The following is a 24,899-nucleotide window of genomic DNA, read 5'->3' as shown; positions in this document are numbered from 1 at the left end:
TATAGGTTGAACAGAAGGCTGGGCACGGCCCCGTGTCCGCTGGACACGCCCTCGTGCCTGTTTGACACTCTCTCTCTTCATTAATTGTAATTCGCAATTACAATTAATGCGCCTACTGTACTTTCGCCACGCCCCCGTGTCCGCTGGACACGGCCCCGTGGTGGGCAATAGAAGCTTCTATAGGTTTGTCTTTTCTGCTGCTTCTTGGGCACGGCCCCGTGCTGGCTGAGCACGGGGCGTGTTCAGTCTTCTGTCTTCTCTATTTTGCTTGGGAGGATGCCGTTGAGGGGTCGGGTAATCCACCTGTGTTCCTTTTCTTGTATTTATGTTAGATTTAGCTGTCTTTTTTGCTTCTTTTGTGAATTTGAGCTCATTTGATCCTGAAAATACAAAAGGAAGACAAAAGCACTCTTTTTCCAACATTAGTACTTAAAAAGGGTTAGTTTTATGCCTTATTTGATGTATTTTATATGTTGCATTTCACACACATCACGTATGTTCACTCAACATATGGACACACTGTTTTACATTTCTACTTTGTATGTTCATTTAGCATATTAAAGTACATTATTTTCATAAAACATGCTTACATTTGGTATGACATTTGGTTTGTTTAACGGGTCATAAATACATTCATTAACACCGATCATGCCGCTCAGTAGTAGGTAGTGGTACCATAGGACTTGCCAACTCCCGTTCCTGAAATCCTAGGTTTGTTTGGGTGGAAGGAATGACCGAATCCGAAAACATTTTTGGTAGACCTCTGGCTTGTTCTAGGGTTTATACTACAGTCTCAAGGCTTGGATGTATGCATTTAACATTACCGCGTAGATGTTTGTATCAGTAAAGCATGCATTATTTTACAAAACATAGCTTTTGAATTAAACTATGATTTATTTCAATACATTGTTTTGTGCATTTTACATATGGTTTAAGTATTCACTTTTTACTTGCCATACATGACATTTGTTTACACATTACATGATTTACATTTGACAATAGACATGGTTTTCACATAAACATTTGACAATTGGATTAAACAAGACATTGTTGGTGGTTTGTTTGGGTAAGTGATTTAAGTAACGAGGCGTGTGTAATATGATAAAAGCATGGTGGATACGCCGGTGGTACTTCCTATATATAAGTGCTTTTATGATATTACATATCGTAGCGTTACTTAAACCATTTCAAGTTAGACATATTACATTTTACACATATACCATATCTTCATGAAACATTGTTTTTCAAACAACATATTTTATACAAACTCATTTTACTTGGTTATTTATTTATCTATGCATCTTTCTTTTATATCATCTGATTTCTTATCACTTTTGTATGATTTATAAAAGAAAACATTTTACAAGGTTCATGACTAACTTTTGTTAAACATTTTCATTAAACTTACAAGTCATGAATCATATTTTAATAAAACCTATGTATCTCACAGGCATTTTTATGCTGACGTACCTATTTTCACATGTGTTTTCAGGAGTTGATGCATAGGATTGATCAAGATACACTTAGGCGGACTTGGACCTTAGTGACAATAAAAGATACAAGACTAGTTAATTATGTTATGTTTCTTTGTTTTTAAGACATTGTAACTTCTTTTATTCAATAAAACAAAACTTCAATTTCCATGTGTTATAAAACAATGATTCTGTTATGACACTCCCCGACGTTTCCGCGCACGGTTTATTGTTTTACGCGGTCGGGGTGTGACACGGGTCGACGTCAACTCGTTATATATTGATTAAATAAAATAATTTCAAGAACAATGGCCATGGCCTTGCTAGATCAATTGTCCACTCTCAAATTCTAATACAAGAAGAAAAAACGCGTTTTTAGTCGCTATCTTCAATCAATATCATAATTGTTTTCAAATTTTTTTTTTCTGTTTTTTTTTTATTTTATTTTTTGGAATCCTCTAATACATCCACTGCAAAAAAGACGAGGGACCACAAATGTTGACCCATTGAGACCCGATTTTAGATCCAAACCCAATATATTGCCAATTTCATATTGAGCGTCATATGTTATGCTTATAAATCAACACGTATTGTCAAATTCAATATAAAATTTACCTTCTATGTTATGCTTATATATCAACACGTATTGTCAAATTCAATATAAAATTTACCTTCTATGTTATAAATGTATACATACCAATTATCATAAACCTACTTAAGATTGTAATTTAGTTGAATAAATTGATTTAATTTTAAAGTAAATACATACTATTTAAGAGTAAACTATCAACAAAGGTAACTTAAAATAACAAATTTACTAATATGAGATATAGTTGGGACATGGGAATTATAATGAATTACATTCATTTTCATCATATGCTAGCTTTGTTGTAACGCTTAACTATCGTTGTAGGTGGCCACTTACAACATTTTACATTGAACATATTGTTAACAATCAAACATCCTCGTCTTATGTTCAGATTTCAGATGATAATGTCTAGAAGTTATTATGATATCTAGTGGCTAGTTTAACAAAACAATACGCCTTTGATAGCACACTAAGGCCCCAATACAATACCGATTTTACTAAAAGAATATAATACATGATTATTCATAGACACGCCTCATGGTTATTATTATACGGTAATTCCTTGGCTTTGGAGTCCATCTTGTGATATATTAAAGTACAAGCAAAATGTCAAAACTCATGAAACAACTAACAACCAAAATATTAACTATGAAAGAAACAAAATAAGTTCATATATTTCTAATATTACACGGGTCAACGAGTCCATTGCCTCTCATGAGCAAAGTTTAGTTGACCATGAATTAGGCCATTTTTGTATTTTTATAGCTCTTGTACAGGTTGTCAAAGTCAAGTGCGGGTCCACCAGCCTATATTATCTTTTTTATTATAAACTAAACTATTTCTAAATAGGCGTTTTTTTTTTTAACGGTGGTATTTCATTTGAACAAAATTAGCAAGAAGCTAGACATCCACAAACACAAAAGAAACAGCATACACAAAAATGCGCCTGGACCGGCTTTTAACCCAAAGAAGTCCCATAGCTTTTGCTTCCTGCACAACACCGCTAAGAGTAGGGTTTTTTTTCAAGTAAACACACATGTATTCTGAGTCTTCCAAATGGACCAACATGTTGCATTGCAAGTATCACTATCTACACCAATCTTAAGCCATTATTTATTGGGTTTTAATTGTGGGTTTCCAAGGGTTGGTGCAGCTACGAGCTAATACTCAATTCATAATTGATGTTTCGGATTTAGTTTTATTTTTTTATACTCGATCGATTCTGGTAATTCTATTAACCATCTAGTTATAAACATGGTTTCAACGTGGATGTATTGAAGATAACTTCAATTAATACGTCTTGTATATTTTTAAGGCGAATAAAAAGTTAGCAATCATTTTAAATAGTAGAACAAAAATAAAGGAAAACTAATATGTTATTTATTAAAAAAAGATTAGGGAGAAAGCCCGTGCGATGCACGGCATGCATAATAGCTATTGTTTGTTTGTGATAAGACATCTGACACGGTCGGTGCATAACATGTAAGACAATACGCCTACAAAGGGTCGTGCTTAAACTTTATTAAACCATGGACCATAAGTTGTTTTCTTGGCAAAACTTGCCGGCCAAAAAGAAGTGAAAAAAGATGTCTTCCAAGAAAAAAAAACATGAAACAGAAAAAGGAAAAACGCATAAACTCTCGCACGCCTTCCTATCTTATTGGATAACACATAGACCAAACTTTAGCTAACGCATGCCACCGTCATCCCCAATCCCATCACCAGCCAACTGACTGCAGTGAAATAACGAAAACTATTAAAAATGGTATACTATGTTTACGTATATATGCAACGAAAAGTAGTACGGGTGTTCATTACTAACACTAAGTGCAGACGGTATACCTTTCATGTGGGTCACTGTCAACTGTTTCTTCTGAATCCGAATCTGCATAAGCAGGCCTGGGAAGGAAAAGCACGAAACATTTATGTAGACGGTTATCCAAAAATAAATATGCACAATTACATTGTTTATGGAAATCAATCAATTATTTGAAAGTTTTTTTGTTGAGCCACTAAATAATTAATCCAAGTCCATGCCGAAGAATTGTTCTAAAACCACAAGAATATCAATAAATCATAGATCATTATACATTTTCTGTAGGCATCCAACATTGTTCTAAAACCACAAGAATTTTTCTATCTTTTTGCACCAAAAGTTGCAAAAATAACTTAGTATCTAAAACAATAAAATAGTTGAAAAAAGGGCATACATGCAATGTTAATCTATAAGGATGCTGAACAATTTTGACAAAAGATTGGGATAGCTTGGAATTTCAGCATCCAGATCTTGCCTAGCATACAACATCCATTTGTATAACTTATAATCTTTTAGACATAATCAACCGTAAGACCATAGTCACCATACTGTTTAAAAAACAGTCAATGTGTGCAAAGAAAATGATAAAATATCTTACTTTCAGGTAGTATATTGTCACGACCCCCGACCCCATCCTAGCCGGAATCGGGAGTCGCGAGCAGCCCGTGCTACCGGTGGTTATTTTTAATTTTTTGAAAAACATTGCAGCGGAAATTTCATCAGGACCGTAAGTTAGGAAAAATATCAGAGTTTAGAAAACACCGGATTTTATTTAAATAGATGGAATAATTCCATGTTTTACAAAGGTAGCTTTTAATAAGGGATAAACCCAAAAACAATATTTCTTAAGTTGATTTAATTAATAAAATAAGCCACTTCTTGAAGTCCTTTAGTGCCGGATCCAATCCTTACTCCATTCTACTGTAATTACCTGAAACGCGTTTTAAAAAGGTTTTGTCAGCGGGAAATACTGAGTGAGTTTATTCAGGTTTATATAAAAATATATTTGTTATAATTCACAGTATTAAGAGCGATTACAATGTTTCCATATCAAACCAACTACCCACAGTACTTGTCACTCGAACATCAATCGGTAGCCTCTTTGCCCGATGGTGTCTGTGACTATGGTCATATCACTCATTGGCTAACTCGTTGTCCAATAGTGACGGTTATCAAGTAATGTATACAAAACCGCACATACCGGCTGTAATTTGGTGATTACAAAGACTTAATCCGTGTAATTATAACTTTTGAAAATAATTTGGAGTTTTGTAAAACAATTGATAAAAAGAGAATGACTCACTTCATAAGCATGTAGTATTGATTTAACAAGCTTCTTGATTCTACTCCTTCTGATAATTAAGCGTATATTTTATTGTTCTGGATCTTCTGATGATTTAACAGCTTGTTTGATTGTAAGTGTGTAGTTGGGAGTATTCTGGTAGTTAAACATATAGTTTAACAGAATGGAATACGTATTTGTGTAAAACCCAAATCAAACCTTAACGGTAGTCACGAGATTCGAACCTTAACAGGATTCACAAAGTATAGTACTTTGGCATCCGTTTAACGAACTCACAAAGTATAGTACTTTGGCATCCGTTTAACGAACTCACAAAGTATAGTACTTTGGATTCCGTTTAACGAACTCACAAAGCACAACACTTTGGCATTCGTTAGATGGTTCCTGAATCGATCGGACAGAACATCGCTTTGGTGATTATTGGTTAGAACACCAACGTATAGAGAGAAGAAGAAAAGAAATGAGCAAGGAAGAATGAAATCCTAGGTTCTTATTTAAAGCAAGCAAGCAAGCACCTCAACAATCTTTCTGGTGGGATAAATTGACATGTCTACCTACCTGCTTGACATGCTAGCTAGCTTGCTTATATATATTAATTCAGCTGCTTCACTCGTTTTTCTCGTATAACTTTTAAAATATGACGTTTTATAAAACGACGAATATGTCTTTAGAACGAGCATATTTTTATCTATGTTTTAACCTAAGTTTCATTAAAAACGGAGTAAGGTCAAAAATAATATATTTAATTATTAATAGTAAACGTTCTCATATACTCGACCCCATATATATTTATTTTTCATGTATATCTATTTAGGTGATTAATAAATCTTACTCAGCTTAATTAATCTTGCTTAGCTTAGCTTAACTAATCCTGCTTAGCTTAATTACTCCTGCTTAGCTTAATTAATCTTGCTTAACTTAATTAATTAATTAACTACTTAACTAATTAATTTATCTTAACTCTTATAATTTGCTTAGTTGATTACTTAACTTAATTAGCAGATTAATTGACTAGCTTAACTGCTAAGTTTCCTTAACAACTAAGTTTACTTAACTATTAAGTATTCTAGCGATTTTCTGTTTACGAGTTCTAATTTCTAGATACAATGGAACTCGTATTAGTGTATTAACTCAATTCAACTTTAACGATAATCACGAGATAGAAACCCTCACAACGAATGACAAAGTGCGATACTTAAACATCCATCGAATTCACGACGAATGACAAAGTATAACCGGAGTTTGAGTAGCACTTAAACATCCATCATATAGTCTCAATCGATCGGATAAAGTATCGTACCAGTGATTAGAGTTATTACCCTAATAACGGGCAGAGTTTCGGGATTTAGAAGGTATAATCCCGAGCTACTATTTTACTATAATAGGAGCTAATAGAAAGAAAAGAATTGAGCGAAATGGAATGAAACCATCGACTGCTATTTATAGGCTGAAACTAGGGCGCCTAGCGGCCCGCCTGAAATCCAAATTTCTTGTTTTCTTGGTTTTTCATGTACATTAGGGTTTCAGGGGTTCGGGTTTCCACTTACGGAGCGTTTTAGGATATTTTTGGGTGAGTCGTTACATCCTCCTCACCTTGTTTTAAATCTCGTCCTCGAGATTTGGACTATGATATCTTCTTGGGGTTATGTTACTTCTTTTAATTAATAGAAACAATATATTATGGGATGGAATCAAAAGATATTTGATAGGCATGAATTTTGAAATAAAATGACTTGGAGAAACAATATGATTTAATGTCAGAAAGGAACTTACTCTGATCAATTAAGGGAGATTCTGAATTGATAAATCTCTATTTGTGAATGGAAGTATGAGAAATGATTTGTTAATGATTATCCCGAAAATCAATATTGTTTACTTAAATGGTAAGGATACATTAGACAATAGAATTTAGTGTATCGTAATCTGAGTACATAATTGTACCAAGAATATTAAAATGACGAATCAAACGAATGACGTATGAATAGGGTTTATTATTAGCACAGGCTACAAATTTATACGGATACTGCAAGGTATTGTTATGATTGAAAGAACTCAATAATTATGGTGACCGAATAAATTCACCGTTTTCGAAATTAACTGAGAGTTTCAAGGAAGCGAATCTGGATATTTCAAAAGATGAGATGTTCAAATGAATGAGATGAAATGATATAGTTTCCAAGGTGATTAGGTTCAAGCCAAAAGATATATGATCAATAGATATTTAAAATGAATGTGAAGGATTTTTAGGATCAATAAAATTCTTTGTCAAAAGAAAGCTTACTTTGATTGGCAACTGCGGAATACTTAGAATCGACAGGTTCAAAAAATGGAATAAAAGCATAAAAAATGATTTGTCAAATATTGAATTATGATATAAGAAAATCGATGTGCTGAGATGAGTGAATTGCAAGGATACACGAAAGATAATAGGGTTAGTGTATTTTTGTCTTAATACATAATTGTATTAAGATGATTTTAATCAAAATGTTTGATTAAAGATAGGTGATATTTCGATTTATTAAATACCTTTTCCTTTTATGTTATTATAAAGTAGAATAATAAATAAATATAGATAGGTTTAAAATATCAAAACCCGTGGTAATTTTGACAAAATAATGATATATGTTTTATAAATAGGTTTACCCAATATCCCAGAACTCACGATTATCATTTTAAAAATCAAGTACGTTTAACTATAAGATTTTATAATAGGGTATAAAAGTAAAATAATAAATGTTTATTTTAATATCAAGCATAACATTTGATATTTTAATATATATATATTATAAAAGAATATTTCTATAAGTATTTAATAGTTGTGAAATATTAATCAAGATGAACATTTATTTATAATATGTCTTGTTCATGAATACTTAGACAATTTATTTAGATAATTTTATTCGTCCCTTTAATTGTTTTATGAAAATATGTCTTCTCTTTACAGTACAAAGTATATATATTTCTATATATAATATAAAAATATTTTTATATATAATTGAAATTTACTAAATAAGTATGATGACTTAATTTATATACATTAAATAGTTATTATCATGGTTGGATATTGGTTAGTGCTGCCTTGTTTAAGCATGGGTGATCAGTCCATGCCTAACTAAGGCTAGGCTATCCAATATGTGTTCCTGACAATAACCCTAATACCTAAAATAATATTAATACTACTATTATTAATATATTATTACCAAAAATAACAATAACTAGTCGTAAACTTAAACGAGAGTATTCCTTATAATATAAATTCTTCAGCTCAATGGTTTAACAAGAATTTTTAAATATAGGAATATTATATTGTAAATAAGGTAATTACTTATGTAAGTTTCCATATATAATCAGTATAATGTTTCTTGATCGAAGATGATAGAGCAATATTTATTATGAAAGGCTCGCTTAATGCTGTAAGAACTATTAAGAGATATACTGAAATATGAAATAAATTTGTATATCATTATCTTAGCACATGATTGTGTTAAGATCGCTTGTATAGAATAAATCAACAAAGCGGATTCAATATAAATAAATAAATCTGAGATTAGCGCAAGCTTCAGATTTTGTGAAAACGTCACCACAAGGTGATCGTGATCAAAGAAATGATTTAATGAAGTCGAATACCAAACACGCATGTTATGGTTCAAGAGAATCAAAGTGCTTGTTGGAATTGTGATGGCCTAAAGTATCATATGGGACTTTGAATTGAATACGTATTGCGAGCAAGTTTACTTGGTTTGAATAAAACGAGTTTTAATAAGGAAGTTTGGTCATGATCACAACAGAAACCATGTATACCCTTCAAATGAAAATCGAGTTTTTCAAGAAATTTATTGATTCGATATTAAAGAGTCACCGCTTTGTAAAAAACGTGGTTTACAATACAAAGATCGAGTATAGCGAAACGAGATTTGAACTTTTGATAAAACAACAAATTGGAATGATGCCCTCCTAGGGTCTTATAACTCAAATGAACCGAATGCGCAACAAAGAGTGCATGTGTAGCGTGTGGATTTACCAAGAAATGAAATGGATCAATATTTGCTACTATGAAAGAAATCCTCATGGTATGATGATTGCAAAAGTCAACTCATTATAGGCAGAAGTCAGGATTGCAACGAAAGGAATATAAGAATTTTATCTGGAATTTCGTGTGATAACCGTTGTTAAGTGATATTACTAGAGAATATCGAATAAAAGTGGGGATTATAAAGGTATATGACTTCTTTTGCAGTGCCAATAGTTATGACTTTGATTAGACTGTACACCGATTGTTGTGAAATTTGGTTCTATCGTATCTCAGCAAGATTCATGTCATTTATAGGATCACATGGCCAAGTGCTGCTTTTTGATTAGTAGTTCTTCCACTGACGGGATTTGCTTTGGTGTTGTCATGCCCAATTATATTTTTCCAAAGGTCTAGCCTCGAAAGTTGTGTGTGATATACTTCGACGTCTGTGGACGTAAAATTTTAAGTTCGTGTGTTTTCTTTGTGCATTAGCACAATTTTACATGTTTCTTACTTGCGGTAATAATTTATGGTAACGCATTGGAAATTCTTATACTTTTGATGGTGTCCCAACTTAATGGATTTTTCAGTATTATTTTGTCGTACGAGTTACGAGGTAGATGATCAAACGAAAGAATGTTTGACATCAACATTATAGATATATGCAAGAGATTCCTGATAAAGAAATCTAGATTTTATTATTGACACATATGCTTGTGCTTTATTCTTATTTGACTTTTGAAATTCCTTATAGATATACATATCTATATAATCATATATTTCACATGCTGTAATATACATACCTTTCATAAGGTTAAATGTATATAATAGATTCATATTTCCAAAATAAGTCAGATATCAGCTCATGATATTATTTAAGGAAATCTTGTCACTTGTTTGACATAACATATACCCCATCTTATCCGATTCGCGCCGGAGAGGTAATCTCAGTATATCCGGACAAGCTGGAGAGTCTGCTACTCTATATCCAGTTTTGCCGGAGAAAAATTTCTATTTCCCATAAATAGTATCTTTTCAAGATTTTAAAAGTGTCTCTTTTATTAGAGCTTTTATCCAGAATCAAGGAAATTTGTATTTCCATAACATATCTTTATTCTAAACCAAGTAATATCAATAAGCAAGAATTAATAGCAATTAAGTGCTATTGCCTGCTAACCGTCATTCTTATGGCATACCAATATCCATTACATTATACTTATATAAGTAATTTTATCTTGAAGCTTATATTAAGGCAAAATTCTTAAGTTCAAGTCTAAATATCATCGAGAGTGCTATCAGATAATATTAAGTTCCTAATTCTCCGTTTAAACTTAGGTATTATTACAACACCTAATTGCTTAAACAAGTGGCTTAGCTTATACTAAGGCATCTTTTCTTATGTTCAAGTCTAAATATTATCAAATGTGCTACCAGTTAATAGCAATCTCCTAACTCTTTTATTTAAGCTTAAGTATTATTATCACAACACTTATAGGCTTAAAGTAGTGGCTCTGATACCACCTTCTGTCACGACCCCCGACCCCATCCTAGCCGGAATCGGGAGTCGCGAGCAGCCCGTGGTACCGGTGGTTATTTTTAATTTTTTGAAAAACATTGCAGCGAAAATTTCATCAGGACCGTAAGTTAGGAAAAATATCAGAGTTTAGAAAACACCGGATTTTATTTAAATAGATGGAATAATTCCATGTTTTACAAAGGTAGCTTTTAATAAGGGATAAACCCAAAAACAATATTTCTTAAGTTGATTTAATTAATAAAATAAGCCATTTCTTGAAGTCCTTTAGTGCCGGATCCAATCCTTACTCCATTCTACTGTAATTACCTGAAACGCGTTTTAAAAAGGTTTTGTCAGCGGGAAATACTGAGTGAGTTCATTCAGGTTTATATAAAAATATATTTGTTATAATTCACAGTATTAAGAGCGATTACAATGTTTCCATATCAAACCAACTACCTACAGTACTTGTCACTCGAACATCCATCGGTAGCCTCTTTGCCCGATGGTGTCTGTGACTATGGTCATATCACTCATTGGCTAACTCGTTGTCCAATAGTGACGGTTATCAAGTAATGTATACAAAACCCCACATACCGGCTGTAATTTGGTGATTACAAAGACTTAATCCCTGTAATTATAACTTTTGAAAATAATTTGGAGTTTTGTAAAACAATTGATAAAAAGAGAATGACTCACTTCATAAGCATGTAGTATTGATTTAACAAGCTTCTTGATTCTACTCCTTCTGATAATTAAGCGTATATTTTATTGTTCTGGATCTTCTGATGATTTAACAGCTTGTTTGATTGTAAGTGTGTAGCTGGGAGTATTCTGGTAGTTAAACATATAGTTTAACAGAATGGAATACGTATTTGTGTAAAACCCAAATCAAACCTTAACGGTAGTCACGAGATTCGAACCTTAACAGGATTCACAAAGTATAGTACTTTGGCATCCGTTTAACGAACTCACAAAGTATAGTACTTTGGCATCCGTTTAACGAACTCACAAAGTATAGTACTTTGGCATCCGTTTAACGAACTCACAAAGTATAGTACTTTGGATTCCGTTTAACGAACTCACAAAGCACAACACTTTGGCATTCGTTAGATGGTTCCTGAATCGATTGGACAGAACATCGCTTTGGTGATTATTGGTTAGAACACCAACGTATAGAGAGAAGAAGAAAAGAAATGAGTAAGGAAGAATGAAATCCTAGGTTCTTATTTAAAGCAAGCAAGCAAGCACCTCAACAATCTTTCTGGTCGATGTGGGATAAATTGACATGTCTACCTACCTGCTTGACATGCTAGCTAGCTTGCTTATATATATTAATTCAGCTGCTTCACTCGTTTTTCTCGTATAACTTTTAAAATATGACGTTTTATAAAACGACGAATATGTCTTTAGAACGAGCATATTTTTATCTATGTTTTAACCTAAGTTTCATTAAAAACGGAGTAAGGTCAAAAATAATATATTTAATTATTAATAGTAAACGTTCTCATATACTCGACCCCATATATATTTATTTTTCATGTATATCTATTTAGGTGATTAATAAATCTTACTCAGCTTAATTAATCTTGCTTAGCTTAGCTTAACTAATCCTGCTTAGCTTAATTACTCCTGCTTAGCTTAATTAATCTTGCTTAACTTAATTAATTAATTAACTACTTAACTAATTAATTTATCTTAACTCTTATAATTTGCTTAGTTGATTACTTAACTTAATTAGCAGATTAATTGACTAGCTTAACTGCTAAGTTTCCTTAACAACTAAGTTTACTTAACTATTAAGTATTCTAGCGATTTTCTGTTTACGAGTTCTAATTTCTAGATACAATGGAACTCGTATTAGTGTATTAACTCAATTCAACTTTAACGATAATCACGAGATAGAAACCCTCACAACGAATGACAAAGTGCGATACTTAAACATCCATCGAATTCACGACGAATGACAAAGTATAACCCGAGTTTGAGTAGCACTTAAACATCCATTATATAGTCTCAATCGATCGGATAAAGTATCGTACCAGTGATTAGAGTTATTACCCTAATAACGGGCAGAGTTTCGGGATTTAGAAGGTATAATCCCGAGCTACTATTTTACTATAATAGGAGCTAATAGAAAGAAAAGAATTGAGCGAAATGGAATGAAACCATCGACTGCTATTTATAGGCAGAAACTAGGGCGCCTCGCGGCCCGCCTGAAATCCAAATTTCTTGTTTTCTTGGTTTTTCATGTACCTTAGGGTTTCAGGGGTTCGGGTTTCCACTTACGGAGCGTTTTAGGATATTTTTGGGTGAGTCGTTACATATATGGACCATGTATTACTAATAAGGTATAAAAGACATCGTCACTCGGATGATATGTTAAATTTACCTCTGTCGTAAGGAGGCATGTCACCAGTTTAGATTGGCAAGATACTGCAATATGTGGTTAGAACCATTAGAGCATGAACAAAGTATTAAATAAGCAAATGCATGAGAGTTACATTAAAACACAACAAACCAGACACGAAATAAATGGGTTAGGGTCAGGGCTAAACGGATTCAAGTAGTATATATGGGCCAGCATGACTAACCCATATAACTAACGGCCTGGGCTCATGTTGGCCTAGCTAAACTTTTCCAACCGATTTAAAATTAGAATTCAAAAGAAAACTCATCATTTGTTCGTAAGCTACGCGGTTCTCCTCGCTTCTTGGGAAACCATCAATCAAATATCTATCGGTTCACCAGATTTAATTGCACTTTTGAGCAATACTACCACTTCTGAAGAAACGATGCTTCCTTTTTGCGATCGTCTCCGGTATCATGTCACTACCAGATGGTTTTAGTAGAGGTGAGATATTCAACCTCTATTTGTATGTAAACAGGTCAGCTTGGTTTGTATTTATCTAAAAACAGGGTTGTTATAAGCATAGTTGTCAAAGGCGCAAGGCACACTCAAGAAGCAAAGGGTGAGCCTTGGGCCTCAATGCAAGGCGCTTAAACAGCGAGGGCCTGAAAACGGGTTTTTGAAGTGAAGCGAGAAGGCTACGCTGAGATTGAAAAGTGGGTCCAGTCGCACGCTTGGGTGAGCGTTGACAACAGAGGTTATAAGTAGCCAAAACTGAAATGGAACAGATAGATTAAACGGGTCGAAAGCCATCAAATCTAATTTATTTATTTAGAAAGATTTGTATTAATATTTATAGTATGGTTCTTAATTGTTTTAATAACATAATATTGACAAAAATTTTAAAAGTGTTAGGTGGTAGACACAACCTAATCCAACTTGTTTGGACCTTTACATAAAAAATAATCGACCTGAACCCATTATAATCATTCCCAACTTCCATATTTTTCCACCTCTAGTTTTTTGTTCGTTGACCAAAAAAAGTGAAGTTAAAAAATCATACAAATATACACCGTTGAAAGAGATCCCTTTTCTAAGCAAATCTCTAACGCTTGTGTGAATCCATAATTGCTTGATAAGTTGGGATCATGGCCCATGTATTGTATAACAGTGGTATACAATAGCAAATGCAAGCTGCACAAAAGGGCAACTATTAAAATCATTATTCCTATCAAATTAAATATAATAAACACAACTAACATTTAGGTTTGAGGAATTTTGGTTATGTTTACCATTTCAAAGATTGGTGCACTTACACTTGTAGTTTCAAGGGAGCATTAAGTCTAATACCTGGTGTGCAGAATTTGGATTTCTTTAACTCTTGATGATTATGTAAAACGCCAACAAAATTCATCATAATTTTAATAACAATTTTGTCATGAATTTTAAAGAAAAATTTAAAAGTTCAAAAATGTAGGATAAAATATATATTAATACAACGTATTTCACAAAATTCCAACAAAGATTGATGGTTGATACTTGATTCAATAAAACCAAATACTATGAAAAAAAATATTTAAAACATACGTACCTGCTTCAATGGTTTTTTCCTTAGAATTCAAACCCATGAAATCTCTCTCCGTGTTGCATCGTTTTGATATAAAGGTAGTTAAAAAATCCAAACAGCCTACACTTTCACATATATTCACACTTAGCTCAAAAATTATGCCCTAAATTTCAAAACAATGAAGGAACTGCAAAAATTAAAATGGAGTAAAGTTAAAAACTTGCGATGTTTCTCACCTCTGCTCATAAGCAACATCCTTTGCTGAAGAAAAACCCAACCCTAACGGATTGAACCACCTGCGCTGAGAGCAAAACAACTCATAAAAATTAGGGTTTCGTAGTAATTCACTGATATCTGATTCAAGGAAAAGAAATACCAGACCACATACAATCGTTGCCGGTCTCTGGTGAAGACGCGCTAAACAAACGATTGACGATCCTGGAATGCAAAATCAGCCTCGAAATCACCAAATAAACTAACGATAGTCGCGAAAACCAAGAACACAACCATCGTCGCTTTGATTCCTTGTCGTGTTTGACGGAAACAATGGACGCTTCTGTAGCTTTTTTGTGTGGCGGTGGTATGACAGAAGAAAAAACCGACCATAAAACCTAGAAAAGAATAAAAGAGAAGGGAAAGGGTTAGAAGGAGGTGGAAGAAGCAAACGACGGTGGAGAAAACAAAAAAAAACAGTGAATAATGGGGAGAAAACTCAAGAGTTTTTAGACAGGAAAAGAGACAATTGGGATTCTGGATCTTAAATGCTGGAGAAGGATTTCTCAATTCTAGCCCTAAAGTGTCTTAAAAGTGTAGTTACATGACTTTAAAAGTGAGTTACATCTATCATTATTTAGATTCATAAATGTATTGCACATTAAATTATTATTTAATCTAATAAATTATTAATATTGGATGGTGCTAAAAAGACAATTTTACCCTTAAACTAATCTCATTTTGTATTGTACCATAATCATAAATACTTGTATTTACTTAACTTTTACCGTCATCCTTATGAAATGCTTGTATTTAAGAGGCTCATAATGAAGGTTGTAAAAAAGTTGATATAACTAAATTTTTAAGTATATATAGATAACATATTATTTATAAGAATGCATATATATAATGTGAGGTTCAATGGGAAACACTAAAAAAAGTGGGAAATCGGAGTATAGTGTATTTAACATGTTAAATATATCTTAAAAATTCAATTTAAAATATTAAAAAATAAAATTTCAAAATTTTTTCGGAGTTTTTGCATATAAAAATGTATAGAAGCTATTCCAATAAAAAAATAATTTTTGTAGAATTTTATTTACCATTTTACTATTTTTTTTAATTTTTTCAGTTTTTAAATTTTTTATTAAAAAGACTTATACATGTATTTATATGCAAAAGCTCTGAATGTTTTTTAAATAATTGATTTTTAACAAGTTAAGTTGAATTTTTAATAGTTAAACGCTTGGTTCCTCGGTTCCCCACGTTTTTAATCTTCCGCATTGAACTTCCCTTGTATATACGCAGACATATAGCCATAGGCAAAGGTTAATGGGGCCAGGGGGTCTCCCCCTCCCCCCCCCCCCCCACACACACACACCCTCTGTTTTATCAATTATTAGTGTAAATAATACCGAAAAACTTTTAAAAAAAATTATATGTATTGGGTTTCCCTCCCTAGTTTTGTCTTTAAAACTTTCTGCCACTACATATAACTATCAGTTTTTCAATTGACTTGATTATGGATAAATTTTCTCCTTAACCCTAGTCTGTCTTTTTTATTTGGAAAAGTAAACTTCAATAAAATCAACCAACCCACAAAACGAGGCGGCCAACCAACACACCAAACTACATATTCACAAAGTTACACCAATTGGACTATGAAAAGAGATCTCGATTTACATCTACTTTTATTCCATAAGAATCCTAGAACTTTAATCTCTCTTATAATTTCTTCAACCCGGATTTGCTTGTCTTCAAATTTTTATTTGTTACGTGCTCCCAAAATGCACCAACACCCCACACTCACGATCAGAATGAAATTCTCCTTCGTAGACCCGGAAAGCCCCACATAATTATGAATTTCGAGTAGTGTTCTAACCGAACTCGTGTTGAATGAAGGGACTTACACCAACTACAAATCGCTTGCCAAACCCAATCAGCGATAATGCATCTTGAGAACAAATGATCAGCACCCGCTTCCCCATTATTACACATATGACAGACGACGTCATTGATGTCGATGTTGCGGTTTTTTAAAGCTAACGCGGTGGGGATTTTACCCATCTCAGCTTTCCACAATAGCATACACTTACCCGGAACTGACTTGCACCATTCCATGACATAATTGCTGCTATAATCCTCCCCTCTATAGATAAAACTCTCCAAAGACGCTCCAACCCAATTCCATCGATCCTTTTGATCAGTTAATAAAATTGATCCCAAAGATCTCGATAGCCAATTATTATGTGATCTCAATAAAAGTTTCCAACCCTTTCTTCCACTTCCACATTTCAATCATATTTTCGTTACCGACATGAATCCTATTTGCAACCTTGCTTCTTTTATTAGCTTCAAGCTTAAAAAAATTGGGATATATTTCTCTTAAAGGTTAGTTTTCCAGGCACAGGTCTAGCCAAAACGATATATCTTGGCCATTCCCCACCTCTCCTTTAAAAAAAACTCTGCAACAGAGTCCCTTCGACCATTGTTCTAGAGCAATTCTTGACAATATTGTTCCAAACTCCGCTTAGACTTTTTTTCCGGAAGAAAGTCCAATTGCCCCTACAAGTATGAAGAGCTTCAACCACCTTCTTCCAAAGTTGATTAGTTTATGTTTTGAATATCCCAACCCACTTTGACAGTAGAGCGGTGTTAACATTTTTTTAGTTTACTTAAGCTGACGCCTCCCTCTAAAGTCACCCTATTCCATACCACCCAATGCATTTTACAAGCTTCACTCGTCCCACCAAAAAAAGAATCTTCTTATGAGCTTTTCCAAATCCTTGATAACTTTAGAAGGCGCCTTATAGAGAGAAAAGTAGCAGTTTGAAAAACTTTCAAGCACGGACTTTATGAGAATGACCCGGGCTCCCATTGAAAGTGTATTTTCCTTCCACGGCGATAGCCTAGCTTCAAATATGTCATACATCGGCTTCCAATTATTGATGCGATTCATATTAGCTCCCACCATTAGCCCAAGATACTTAAACGGATAAAACCCTACCAAGCATCCTGAAACACCCTAACTTACGTTTATTCTTATTAATGACGCAGTAGAAAACGTGCCTTAAAAATTTTCTTTCTTTACTAAGTACATTGCTTACGTAAAGACTTAGTTACAAAATGTTCAACATTTACTAAAAGAATAAACAATACTCATGATAAAATAATACTACATGTGTTACATAATCCAAGCTAGGTGACCATTCTCCCCGTACAATCCTTGTTCCTGACTCGATCTTCAATCCTTCTATTCTTCATAATGATGTTAAGCCCATATAACCTGCATTCACCACATACATACACATCATTAGGATTTGGTAACGTTATTCTTAAATTAACAACGCGTTCAAATAACCACTTTGTATTCCTTCTTCTCATGCTCATCTTTTCAAATCGGCTTTCCATGTATAATCATGCATCCTAATTCCTTAAACCTTCACAAGGTGTCACGACCCCCGACCCCATCCTGGCCGGAATCGGAAGTCGCGAGCAGTCAAGTGGTACCGGTGATTATTTTAAAAACATTGCAGCGGAAATTTCATCAGGACCGTGAGTTAGGAAAATTATCAGAGTTTTAGAAACACCGGATTTTTATTTAAATAGATGGAATAAATTCCATGTTTTTACAAAGGTAGCTTTTAATACGGGATAAATCCAAAAACAATATTTCTTAAGTTGATTTAATTAATAAAATAAGCCACTTCTTGAAGTCCTTCAGTATCGGATCCAATCCTTATTCCAATCTATTGTAATTACCTGAAACGCGTTTTAAAAAGGTTTGTCGGCGGGAAATACTGAGTGAATCATTCATTTTACTAAAAACGACTCATTTGTTATAATTCACAGTATTAAGATCTTTTACATATGTTTCTGATATCAACCAACTACCCACAATATTTGTCACTCGACCGAATCTGTGACAGTGGTCATATCACCATTGGCTGCCCCAATGAATGACGTATCACTAAATTTTAGGTTCGCCCACCTAAAGTGATAAAAACAGTAGTAATGTGCACAATACCCCACATAATGGCTGTAATTTGGTGATTACATCAACTTAATCACTGTAATTATAAATCTGAAAATAACTTGGAGTATTGTAAAACATTTGATAAAAAGAGAATGACTCACAAATCAGCATGCAGGATTGAGTTAACAAACTTCTTGATTCTACTTCTTCCGATAATTAAGCATGCACTTTATTATTCTGGATCTTCTGATGATTTAATAGTTTATTTGATTGTAAGGGTGTAGTTGGGAGTATTTTTGGTAGTTAAATACATAGTTTAACAGAATGGAATACGTATTGGTGTAAAACCCAAATCAAACCTTAATGGTAGTCATGAGATTCGAACCTTAACGAATTTCACAAAAACCGGATTAAATACAGCTTTTACGATAACTCACGAGATCAAATTCTCACAACGAACAACAAAGTGCGATACTTAAACATTCATCGAATTAACGACGAACGACAAAGTATAACCCTAATGTGGGCGGCACATAAACATCCATTGGATATATTGATCAGTCGGAAAATGAATCGTAATAGCGATTGAATGATTATTGGTTAGAACACCAACGTATAGAGAGAAGAAGAAAGAAATGAGCAAAGAAAAATGAATCCTAAGCTTCCTATTTATAGGTAGATTTATTCCTTAGCTAGGAAGTTTCCTTAACCATTAAGTTTCCTTAACTATTAAGTTTCCTTAACTATTAAGTTTCCTTAACTATTAAGTTTCCTTAACTATTTAACTAAATAACTTACTTAGCTTAATTAATCTTGCTTAGCTTAATTAGTTAGTATTGATTAACTGATTAATTAATCATAGTAAACTTAATTAACAAATTAATTAATCTACTCAGTTAACTTAACTGCTAAGTTTAATATACTAGTTTAACAACTTACTGATTATGAGTTCTAATTTCTAGACACAAGAACTCGTATTAGTGTATTAACTCAATTCAACTTTAACGATAATCACGAGATAAAACCCTCACAACGATTTATAAGTGCAATACTTAACAATTCAGCGGATTCACAACGAATGACAGAGTATAGCCCGAGTTCGGACAGCACTCAAACATTCAAGTCGAAATCATGATGAATCACAAAGTATAACTCAATTTGAGCAGCACTCAGACAATCGTTGGATAGTTATAATTGATCGGATAAAGTATCGTACCAGTGATTAGAGTTATTACCCTAATAACGGGCAGAGTTTAGGGATTTAGAGGGTAAAATCCCGAGCTATTATTTACAAAAATAAAAGCTTGACGGAAAGAAAAGAATTGAACAGCGATCGAGTTAATACCCTGATTGCGGCAGCACTTCGTGGTGTGTGTGTGTTTTGGACTGTGTTTAGTATAACTCGACGTACAAGAGGAATTTGGCCGTCGTTTTAACAACAGAAAGCATGAGCCAAGGTCGGCTATTTATACACGAAATTGGACACGCTTACGGACCGTAAGCCTAACCCTTTACGGTCCGTAAAGGGTTGGAACCGACTATAGGGTTGCCACGCATGGGACTAGCTATGCTGAATCAACAGATTCGACCAATCAGATTTAGGCAACGCGTTTTTAGGATAATCGTCCACTGGGTTTAACCCCCCCTTGAGTTTTAGGGGCCCTGATCCTGATTCCGATCATTCCGGAAATTTTAGGGTTTGTGCAGAATCACTTGGGTGTCTTAATTAGGGTTTCCTTTTTATACAATTAACATAATAAGTATTAATTTTAGTGAGAGTCGTTACATCCTCCCCACCTTAATAAAAATCTCGTCCTCGAGATTTGGACTATGATATTTTCTTGGGGTTATGTTTCTTCTTTTAATAGAAACAATATATTATGGGATGGAATCAAAAGATATTTGATAGGCATGAATTTTGAAATAAAATGACTTGGAGAAACAATAGGATTTAATGTCAGAAAGGAACTTACTTTGATCAATTGAGGGAGATTCTGAATTGATAAATATCTATTTGTGAATGGAAGTATGGAAAATGATTTGTTAATGATTATCCAAAATCAATATCGTTTACTTAAAGGGTACTGGACAATAGAATTTAGTGTATCGTAATCTGAGTACATAATTGTACCAAGAAAATGACAAATCAAACGAATGGCGTATGAATAGGGTTTAGCACAGGCTACAATCTATTCGGACGCTACAAAGTGTTTGAAATGATTGAAAGAATTTATTGATGACCGAATAAATTTATCGTTTTCGAATTTGAGAGTTTCAAGGAGGCGAATCTGGATATTTCAAAAGATGAGACATTCTGATGAAATGATATAGTTTCCAAGTTGATTATGTTTAAGCCAAAAGATATATGATCTATAGATTCTTAAAATGAATGTGAAGAACTTTTTGGAATTAGTAAAATTCTTTGTCAGAAGAAAACTTACCTTGATTGGTACCTATGGAAGACTTAAGATTGAACGGTTCAAAATGAAATGAAAACATGAAAATGTTTTGGCAGATATTGAATTATGATATGAGAACATCAATGTGCCGAGATGGGTGATTTGTAAGAATATATGAAAAGATAATAAAGTTAGTGTATTTTTGTCTTAATACATAATTGTATTTAGATGATTTTAATCAAAAGGTTTGATAGGTGATATTTTGATTTATTAAATACCTTTTCCTTTTAGGTTATCTTAAAGTAAAATAATAAATATATATAGATAGGTTTAAGATATTAAAACCCGTAGTAATTTTGATAAAATCATGATATATGTTTTACAAATAGGTTTACCCAATATTCTAGAACTCACGATTATCATTTTTAAAATCAAGTATGTTTAACTATAAGATTTTATAATAGGGTATTTTAAATCATAAAAGTAAAATAATAAATGTTTATTCTAATATCAAGCATACTTAAATATTGGCTTGCGTAAATAACATTTGATGTTTTAATATATATATATTTTATAAAAGAATATTTCTATAAGTATTTAATAGTTGTGAAATATTAATCAAGATGAACATTTATTTATAATATGTCTTGTTCATGAATATTTAGACAATTATTTAGATAATTTTATTTGTCCCTTTGATTGTTTTATGAAAATAGGTCTTCTCTTTATAGTACAAAGTATATATATTTCTATATATATAATATAAAAATATTTTTATATATATAATTGAAATTTACTAAATAAGTATGATGACTTAATTTATATATTAAATAGTTATTATCATGGTTGGATATTGGTTAGTGTTGCCTTGTTTAAGCATAGGTGATCAGTCCATGCCTAACTAAGGCTATGCTATCCAATACCTGTCTTGATAATACCCTTAATACCTAAAAATAATATTAATACCTACTATTTAATATTTTATTACAAATATTTACCAAAAATAAATAATTTAAACGAGATTAGCGCAATTTCAAATGTTGTGAATAATGTCACCACAAGGTGATCGAAATCAAAGAAATGAATTGATGAATTCGAAGACTAAACAAGCATGTTATGGTTCAAGAGAATTGAAGTGCTTGTCGGGACTATTTTGAATATGATGGCTTCAATCCATCATATGGGACTTTGAATTGAATACGTAATGCGAGCAAGTTCAAACAATAGAACTTGGTGTAAACAAAACGAGTTCATGTATTAATAAGAAATTTTGGATATGGTTACAACAAAAACCATGTATGCTAAAGGAAATTGAGTTTTTTTCAAGTAACTTATTGACTCGATATCAAAGAGTCAACGTTTTGCAATAAACGTGGTTTATAAATGCAAAGATCAAGTATAATGATACGATATTTTGAACTTTTGATAACAAATTGGAATAAAGCCCTCCAGTGGTCTTCATAAATCAAACGAACCACATGCGCAACAAACAGTGCATGTGTAAAGTGTGGATTTATCAAGAAATGAAATAGATCAATATTTGCTACTATGAAAGAAATCCTCATGGTATGATGACTATTAGAGGAAGTAGAAACACGAAAGTCAACTCTTTATAAGCAGAAGTCAGAATTGCGACAAAAGAAATATAAGAACTTCTTATCTGGAATTTCGTGTGATAACTATTTGTTAAATGACATTATCAGAGAATGTCGAATGAAGTGAAATGAAATAGGGAATTTGCAAAACTATATGACTTCTTTTGTAGTGCTAATAATTATGACTCAGGTTAGACTATGCACCGATGTTTGTGAAATATTGTTCCAACGTACCTCAGCGAGATTTTGATCGTTTGTAAGATCATGTGACAAAGTACCGCTTTTTGATTAGGAGTTCTTTTAGTATTGGTATCATCGTGCCCAAATTTATATTTTTCAAAGGTCTTGCCTTGGAAATTGTATGTGATACACTTTGTTGTCTTGCGGACGTGAAATTTTAGGTTTCATGTGTTTTCTGGTACATTAGCACAACTTTAGATGTTTCTTACTTGCGTTAATAGTTTATGGTAGTGTATTGGAAATTCTTATATTTTTGATGGTGTTCCAACTTATAGAATTTCCATTTATTATTATCGCATGAGTTACGAGACAGATGATCAAACGAAATAATGTTTGATATCGGAATTAAAGATATATGCAAGAGAATTCTGATAAAGAAATCTAGAATTATTATTGACACATATGCTTGTTTTTTATTCTTAATTTTCAATCGTTAAGGTTTTTGGAATTTCTTATACATATCTATATAATCAAATATTTCACATGCTGTAATATACATACCTTTTATAAGGTCAATGTATTTATCAGATTCATATTTCAAAAAAACCAGTCAGATATTTGGTCATGATACTATTTAGGGAAATCTTGTTACTGTTTTGACATACCATTTATCCCGTCTTATCCGGTTCGCGCCGGAGCGGTAATTTTAGTATATCCGGACAAGCTGGAGAGTCTGCTACTCTATACCCAGGTTTGCCGGAGAGAATTTCCTATTTCCCATAAATAGTATCTTTTCAAAAAGTGTCTCTTTTTATTAGGGCTTTAATCCAGAATCAAGAAAATTTGTATTTCCATAATATATTTTTATTCTTGACCAAGTAATATCAATAAACAAGAATAAATAGCAATTAAATGCTATTGCTTGCTAGTCGTTATTTTTATGGAATACCAATATCTGTTACATTATACTTATTTATACTTATATAAGTAATTTTATCTTGAAGCTTATATTAAGACAAAATTCTTAAGTTCGAGTCTAAATATCATTCAGAGTGCTATCAGATAATATTAAGTTTCTAATTTTCCGTTTAAGCTTAGGTATTATTATTATAACACCTGCTTGCTCTAAACAAGTGGCTTAGTTTATACTAAGGCATCTTTTCTTATGTTCAAGTCTAAATGCTATCAGATGTGCTACCAGTTAATAGCAATCTCCTAACTCTTTTATTTAAGCTTAAGTATTGTTATCACAACACTTATAGGCTTAAAGCAGTGGCTTAGCTCTGATACCACCTTCTGTCACGACCCCCGACCCCATCCTGGCAGGAATCGGAAGTCGCGAGCAGTCAAGTGGTACCGGTGATTATTTTAAAAACATTGCAGCGGAAATTTCATCAGGACCGTGAGTTAGGAAAATTATCAGAGTTTTAGAAACACCGGATTTTTTTATTTAAATAGATGGAATAAATTCCATGTTTTTACAAAGGTAGCTTTTAATACGGGATAAATCCAAAAACAATATTTCTTAAGTTGATTTAATTAATAAAATAAGCCACTTCTTGAAGTCCTTCAGTGTCGGATCCAATCCTTATTCCAATCTATTGTAATTACCTGAAACGCGTTTTAAAAAGGTTTTGTCAGCGGGAAATACTGAGTGAATCATTCATTTTACTAAAAACGACAAAGTATAACCCTAATGTGGGCGGCACTTAAACATCCATTGGATATATTGATCGGTCGGAAAATGAATCGTAATAGCGATTGAATGATTATTGGTTAGAACACCAACGTATAGAGAGAAGAAGAAAGAAATGAGCAAAGAAAAATGAATCCTAAGCTTCCTATTTATAGGTAGATTTATTCCTTAGCTAGGAAGTTTCCTTAACCATTAAGTTTCCTTAACCATTAAGT

At 32.8% G+C, this 24,899-nt stretch overlaps 1 long non-coding RNA gene across 1 annotated transcript; it reads right to left on the bottom strand.

Annotated features, from left to right (window-relative positions):
• Nucleotides 1–3,544: 3,544 nt before the first annotated feature.
• LOC110910964 lies at nt 3,545–4,043 on the bottom strand. The gene is made up of 2 exons (XR_002576623.2): nt 3,904–4,043; nt 3,545–3,794 (listed from the first exon to the last, which is right to left on the bottom strand). It is a non-coding gene; the product is annotated as an uncharacterized LOC110910964 (long non-coding RNA).
• Between the last annotated feature and the right edge of the window lie 20,856 nt (nt 4,044–24,899).

This window comes from Helianthus annuus, chromosome 15 (assembly GCF_002127325.2).
Source record: "Helianthus annuus cultivar XRQ/B chromosome 15, HanXRQr2.0-SUNRISE, whole genome shotgun sequence".
Lineage (NCBI taxonomy): Eukaryota > Viridiplantae > Streptophyta > Magnoliopsida > Asterales > Asteraceae > Helianthus > Helianthus annuus.
Note: the sequence above shows the minus strand (reverse complement) of the source record. Positions and strands in the feature narration are given on the sequence as shown.